Source organism: Apostichopus japonicus, chromosome 3, assembly GCF_037975245.1.
Source record: "Apostichopus japonicus isolate 1M-3 chromosome 3, ASM3797524v1, whole genome shotgun sequence".
NCBI classification, from domain to species: Eukaryota; Metazoa; Echinodermata; class Holothuroidea; order Aspidochirotida; family Stichopodidae; genus Apostichopus; species Apostichopus japonicus.
The window spans coordinates 10301023-10309072 of record NC_092563.1 but is presented as its reverse complement, the minus strand read 5'-3'; positions in this window follow the sequence as shown (position 1 = coordinate 10309072).

Below are 8050 nucleotides of genomic sequence, written 5' to 3'. Positions count from 1 at the left end.
ACGGGATAATTGACGTACAAACACATTGTGATATATCAATAATACCATTCTAAAACAGGGGGAATGTCGTGCACTATTGTAATCTTACTTTTCACACCATAAACTCCCTCACCCAAATTGGCATATGAACGAACACATGAACCAACCCAGACTATATATGGTTCACTACTATTTAAAAGTCACATGAATAGCTTATACTATAAGTGAACCATAGAAATTGAAGTAGGGAGAATGACGTCATGCGACATACTGAAGCCACCCATCCTTCTTTTGGCGCTTTGCTTGTACGGCAAGAAAGTCCCGGCGCGTAATACAAACACTACGTCTTTGACATAACTTAAGTGATAAAGATGACATCAATCACTCGAAATGGTGATATCGTGTGCCGCAATTGGGTGTCAAAATCTTTAAAATTGTGGTTGTGTACTCCAGTTCCTCAGATAATTCTTAGGAAGCGATAGTAGAAGCAATAACACTAGGAATCTAATTACTTTACTAGTGTCGTCTGCTCAGCTGCTTTATTGTTATTCACTGGACCCTGGATATAGTTAGCCTAGGCCCCTAGACCGACTGCGGCTGTTCTTTCGAATACGTTATGACTAAAGCCTAATGACCACCCCATTTTATATTATCCCTAACGACCCACTTTACAACATTAACATTAACATGCACAGACTAATATGGAAGTATTACACAAAAGTAGGTGAGTGTGGGAAGCGGTGGGGAGGAGGGAGGGTTGCTCTTAAACGGCATTTTCCAGGGACAACTATGACACTATTTGAGTGGAACATAATACAAGCAAAAAAAGTTTGCCTCTCAGATACCGGAAATGACACTTTCCAGACATGAAAAGTTACACAAAACTATCCACTTACGGTTAGGGGTTAGAGGTTGGGGGTTAGGGGTTTTCAAAGTTGGTTCTTGAGCAAGGAATATCGTACTTACCACTCTGGTCGCCATAACATGCCTCTGTTGTGCAAAAATTGGTTTCAAAGTTGAATGCACAATGTAAGTATGATCTGGCTTTGTGCCGTACAACGCAAAGCGCCCTCATATTTTTCAAGGCTTTACTGCTTAATCACACGGCAATACACTGTCTCAGCATTCTTCCTAATTCAATTTTTATGGCCAAGACTGATTGTTCCAATAACGGTAGCACTGGTTGTACGTTGTTTGATGGTTTTTTGCAATACTCATTTAGGGTTAGTCTTATTATTAGGAGCCAATGCACTGGCGTACGCAAAGGGGCCAGGAGGGTCCGGGGGGGGGTGGGGTCACGGTTCCCACCTTCCATCTTCAGTCGGTGGAAAACGGTTCAGTCGGGAGAGTTTTTACCTTCGACTGTCAGAGAACTTTGGAAGGCCGACAAAGTTCAAAGAAAATGAGGGCGTTAGTTAAAAGAAAAAAAAGTCAATTTACCAAACCAATCAGAACACATGAAAAGGAACAAAAGGTACTTTGGCCCTGCAAAACCTCGTACACGCGTCATGGATGTAAATGCAATCTACGTAATCACAAAACCGGTGGTTTGCGAACATTTTTGGCACTGATGGTAATCTGAAACAGTTGAAAGGACGTTTAATTATTTAGGCTGTCAGGAAGACCACCCAGCAATCAGTTCTAAGGACGAACAGTCTTTACGGAATCATGCAAACCTTTGTTGGTCTTAATTCCTAGTCATATTTGAGAGTTTTGAAGATTCAATTTCCCGCTCTTTGAAAATCGGTCAATCAGTATCGAAAAATCCCCAACGATATGAATATGATTTTTTTATCGTTTATTAAACGTGGTCAATGTTTGGGAAAGTCCGTTTAGTTAAAGAGCGGGGAACGTTTCAGTGTATAAATTCGACAAACAATGGATTGTTAGTAGTATGCCTAATTAATTCAGCATGGAAATATATACGTTAAACACCATGATGATTTTATTGATTTTTCGTAGGTGTTCGTTTTCATTCGTCCATGCTGTTTTTGGTTTGTTATATTTACTTTCTAGGTTTTAAACCAGGGGCGTCAATCCGATTTGAAACGTGGGGGGGGGGGGAACATAATCGATTCGAGTATTCCGGCCGTAAGTACTATCTAAGCGGAGCGCCACCATCAGTTGGCGCGCAGCGTACCAAGAAAATTTCAGATTTCAATACCTGCCAGATCGCTGGAGATGGCACTTGCCAGGCTGGATAGCAGCCATCTAGTTGCGTGATTTCGGGAGAAAATTACAAATCGTCACTCAGGAAATCTGCAATAAAGTTCGTGCGACCTTCATTTTTGGTGGATTATTTCTTTATTAGTGATTCCAATTGACATGAACATTAGAACCCAGTGCAAGTTGACAAATGATGCGCCGAATTGGAACCCCAGCCCCATTTTGCCCTATGTTTCAGGACAGAATACCCCTAATTTGTTCGAACCCATGACAACTAACAATTTGTGAATAAATTTACTTCGAAATGGGCACATTATATTGCACCAAGTCGGTCAAGCATAACCCCAGGGCCTCAGATATAGGCCTATAACAGGGGTGGGCAACCTCTTTGAATGAATGGGCCAGATTTTAGGAGTGAAATATTGACAGGGCTGCACCTAACCAACCACCTGCTGTTGATTCCGAGGACGTTCAAGCAATAGGTGTGTGTACTAATCTGTATTCACAAAAACATAATGTCAATAAAGTCCAGTTGATAATTAATGGTGATAATAGACCTACCTGACAGCATCATTAGTGCAGATAAATTCTAAGCAGCTAGTTCGTTTTTTTGTGATGATGTAAAATAGATTTTTTATTTTTATTTTTCTTGAGACATCTCACCGGCCGCAAAAAAAAATCACTGAGGGGCCGCATGTGGCCCGCGGGCCGAAGGTTGCCCACCTCTGGCCTATAGGAACGATGTCCCAAAATGTCCCGGACATATAGGTGAAGGAAGCTATCCGCCGCGACTGCATGTGAGCTTCTCGACTTGCCGTCCTGGGAGTCATACCACAAAATGGTTCATTTCCTCATACGCCATTATTAATAATTTAAATAACTAACTAATTCGGCACAGCCCAGATCCGAGTTCGTATAGTGAGCTTAGCGCAAATTTGGCCAAAAGTCGGCATACGCCAGCATGTTAAACCACCAATGACATATAATGCCACCCGTGACACACTTCCAATGGGACTATGTCTGTTTAAATAATTTGGTAGGTCTACGAGAATACATTTCTATGAAATTTGAAACAAGGATGGCAAGACAAACCACTTTAAATATGTTTTCAGGACCTCACGCATGCGCATGTATCGTCAGACTTAGAATAGGTCCCATGTGAGTGGTGGCTAAAATGATGAAGGCATCAAAATAAATCAGTGGTTGTTCGTTGGAGTCCTCTCGCAAGTTACCTCGGTTGCTATGTGGATCTGCATCTGGTAATCGGGTGAATTCTGGTCGGAGAGTACTATGTAACCACCGTGTACCCAGGGACGTAGCTAAGGCCTGATGATTGGGGGGGGGGGCGTAGTGGCTGAAAATCCAACTGGATGGGTTTGAAGCCAGGAAATTCCGACTGCTGCTTTGTACCTCCCCCCCCCCCCACCCTCGCGCTACTCGTCAACGATACGGTCAGTGTCAGTTAGACACCCAATCTTTCGCGACTGCACTTTTGTTCTGAACTTTTATCGCTACATTTGTATACCCACTGGCACTCATTTCACAAACTTATTAGCCCCCCCTCCACCCCAACCAAATATTTTTGTGAAAATTCGGGCAATATGCTGATAACTTTTTGGGCACCTACTGCAAGAAAGATAATTTGCAGTGTGTTTTTCAGTGGTTAAACTTATATTATTATTACCATTAATATTGTAACGACTTCCCAAATAATTATAATCAATATGGAAGGGTAATAAGACGGAAATGACTGTATGTTATTTGCATGCGATGTAAAAACCGATGCATGCCTATATGATATGCACATTAACAAAAATTTTGGTTACATTTTTCGGGCAAGTCGTTACAACCTCCCCAAATCAAACTGGGCTCCTACGCCTATGACGGTAGTTCTATTAGGCATTTTTTTTTGAGTATTCAAAATCATACGAAGTTTTGTACGATGGAGTTTAAGAAACGCGAAAACAATTTCTCAAAGTGGCAAGAAAAAACGTGCTAAATATGACAGATTAAAGGTCAATTTTGACCGAAACTTTTCAATTTTTAGGTCATGCACAATCACAGGAATAAATGAATAGGTCTAGATAAACTAGAGTGCGACTGTCGCACTCCAATTTTCCAACTATCGTCAGTTTTACCAAGTTTGGGGGTGAGACACCCCCCCCCCCTCTAGCGACGTCCCTGCGTGTACCCAGTGTTCTCACTGTGGACTCTGTGGAGTAAACTCCGGTATCACTCAACAACAAGGTAACATGGGATGCGCTGCCACGGAATGTGCTCCCTATTTCATTTCCCCAATATTATGGAACGGGCACCGTCTTTGAAACACCATCTACAACTAATATAACAACTATGTACAAGCTTTGGCTCTAGATATGAAGTGCTGTCTCTTATGATAAGCAAGGAGCGCACTAGTTTTCTACTGGATTCGCCCAAAGATGCGGCGTCTGTAATCCGAGGAACCAACGAACTTCTCTGCTAACTCATCAGGCTTCAACTGGGCTGGACGTTCGCGGTGAATATGGCACACCATCACATCGTTCAGCCTCTGTTGAGTCATGGTGCTCCGTAGCCAAGTCTTCAAACACCTCAAAGCACTAAGAGATCTCTCGGCTTTCGTCGAACTGGCGGAGGAGACGAGGAGCAACCGCAAAAGAGCTTCGACTTCACCAAACATAGCCCGTACCGCTGGATTCATCAACTTGAATATTTGTCTATACCCTTCAACCGACGTCGACTGGAACTGGCCTCGAAAGAAAGGCAGACTAAGCTTAAGATTGTCGGAGAGCTCAGGGTATCAACTCACGAGATCTGGGTGGAATTCTCCATTCAGAAACATTAAGTGATATTCGATGATATGAGATGTGTATAAGCCCTAACCAAATAGAGCCACGACACTACTCTTTTTCCAAATGTGTGGGGGGGGGGGACATTTGGAAGTGTGTCCCCCACCCATCGAAATGTGGGGGGGGGCGTGTCCCCCCGTCCCCCTGGATTGACGCCCATGCCATGTTTTAAACAAAGCCCATATTTATTCCACTTTGCTGGGCGATATTGATTTGATTTGCTAGCGGTTTATTTGTGTTGTTTGTTTCTCCCGTCGAATTTGCTTCAAATCAAATGTTTCTTTCAGTTGGACAGTTGATTGCTTTTAGTGTTAGTTTTGACTAGATTCTTTCATATCGCTTTTTTTCCCTCTATGTGGTAATGATCGCCTATAAGAAGATAACAGGAGAATATGTTATGCCTCGCTCAGTCTTGTTGAGTATACATGTGTCGTACCACAATTTATCGTTCCATTAACTAACACGAAATTCGGCCAGTAAAGCATTCGATATAAGTTGAACTGGCATGACCTACCCACCACATGTTACTTGATGACTTGGCCTATCGTGGTACCTGCAAATTTCGATATCACGATCGCTTATAGCTTTTGAGCTAGAAGAGCAGTAAGTGCAGGCGCGTATCCAGGATTTTCAAACCCGGGGGCGCGAATTACTATCTAAGCGGAGCGCCACCATCGGTTGGCGCGCAGCGTACAAGAAAATTTCTTGTTTTGAAACCCCCCAGATCACCGGAAACGGCACTTCTCGGGCTTGAAATGACCAACCAGATGTACACTTTTTGCCTGAGAACCAAGTATTTCCTAATAGTTTTTTTTTCCATCCATAACCTTTTTGAAGATTGTCAACCCGGCACACATCATGTTCGACCTGATCGCATCTCCTGTGGGTCTTTGCTTTTGTAGGTGATTCTACGTCGCGGCCCACAATACCCGTCAGCCCAACTTTTCAAGGTTTTAAGCCCCATATATGTTCAGAATTTGAAAATTCACATTTCTCGTGAATAAACTCACTTCAAAACATACCCATAATCTTGTACAAAATTTCATCTATGGACAACCAATATAGAAAAAACTTCCTTCAACCCCTAACAGACCGGTCAAAATTGCACGAGTAGAGGGAAGTGTGATGTAGAATGTTGGTCAGAAATTTTGGAAAATTCAGACACAGTTAATTTATTGGTGTAGAAATATTGCAACCTGTTATAACGGCTATTATAAAACTTGGTTGAAGGAAATGAAAAAATAGCAGATATTTCCGAAACCGAACACTACACACATAGGCGTAGGAGGCGCGGCGGCAGTGGCGGAGCTAGGGGTATTGGTCAGGAGTGGCGAGAATGGTCTGAAGGGGCGCTTTCGACACTATCTAAGCGGAGCGCCACCACTGGTTGGCGCGTAGCGTACATAAAATTTTTGAGTAAAGATACTCCCTAGATCGCAGGAAATGACCCTTTCCGGGCCTGGGTAATTTGCAGATAAACGAAGAATAAGGTGTCATCGCCAAATTACACGAACAAAATGTGAGAAATGTCAATAAGTAGATGAGAGCGCAATAAAAAAGTCAATAATCTAGAATAATTAAAAAGTGGTAAAGAGCTGAAAAAGGCGCCAGCAGTCCATTTGAGTCCGTCAGGGGGGGGGGCGGATGCCCCCCTGACCATATGGACGCTCCGCCACTGCGCGGCGGGGGTGCAGGCCCTAATTCGCCATTACTAATGTAAAAGAGAGTTTTGACATAATTGGACCTCCATGCTTTTTATAAATCTACATGAGACATGTCGTTGTTTACATTAGCATCCCGCGGTATACTGCGCAATTTGAACGGACCGTACGGTACATGATGGCATGCGATGTAATAACCGATGCTTGCTTATATGATATTGACATGAACACGTTGAACGCGCGCTTCGCGCGCGAAAATTTTTGGTTATTTTTTCAGGCAAGTCGGACAGTTTTGAGGCTTTTCATCCTGGAACGCCATTTTCATGCTCACTGATATGATGTGATATCTGCTGTTTGCGTTACAAATTCGAACAGGCGCGTAGCGAGGAATTTGCCAAGGGAGGGGCGAAGCCTGTAGGCAAATTATCTAAGCGTAGCGCCACCATAGGTTGGCGCGAAGCGTACAAGAAAATTTTGCCTCCCAGATCGCTGGAAATGGCACTACCCAGGACCATTTGTTAGCGCGAAGCGTACAAGCAAATTTTGGCCGAAAATGTCTCCCAGATCGCTGGAAATGACACTTCCCAGGCCTTGTAAGTTGCCTCTAAGCACTTTCTATTTTGAAATTATTTAGCGATATCATTTAAAAAATGCTGAATTGGGGGGGGGGGGGGCGGGCGGTCGCCCCCATCCCAAAATGCGTCATGTTCCCCGACGACACGGTCGAGTTCGAGACCAGCCACAGTTGGTTTCATAGCACAATTCTACACACGCGTTATGATAGACCATATATAGTATATATATATATAGATCATTAGTGAGAGAGGAAAATGGAAACATCAAAAAATGGAGTTGTCGGTGTAGGGGTAAGGTGAGTCACACTTTTACGAAATCATTGATCCGTCACTGGCTACCCTTCAGCGCTGTAATGATGTCACTGTTCCTCTTTCTCTTCCCGGTGTCTTCGCGTTTTGCTTTTACTCCCTCTTTTTCTCCTTTTTCTCTCTTTCTTCTTTTTCTTTTCCCTTCCTTCCTTCCTCTCCTTCTCCTTTTCCCCCCTCTTTTTTCTTCTCTTTTTTTCTCTTCTCTTTTTCTTACCCGGGGGGCGCGCGCCCCCAACGCCCCCCCCTGGATACGCACCTGAAGTGTAACACACTGAACACCAGCCCTTCCGAAATGATGCATCCATCGCACGGAACTAATGTCTATTTATTCGTCTATTTATTCTGTGATCCATAGCCTCAGAGAGAAATTAAATTCCTCTCTATTGCATGCATTTCGGGGTTTATAACTCGTTACGAGAGAACAAGAATGATCTGCACACACAGTGCTTGCAGTTGAGGTACTCTCTGACATGGACACACAAGGCAGATTATCTATATTTCTTACGTGCACCCT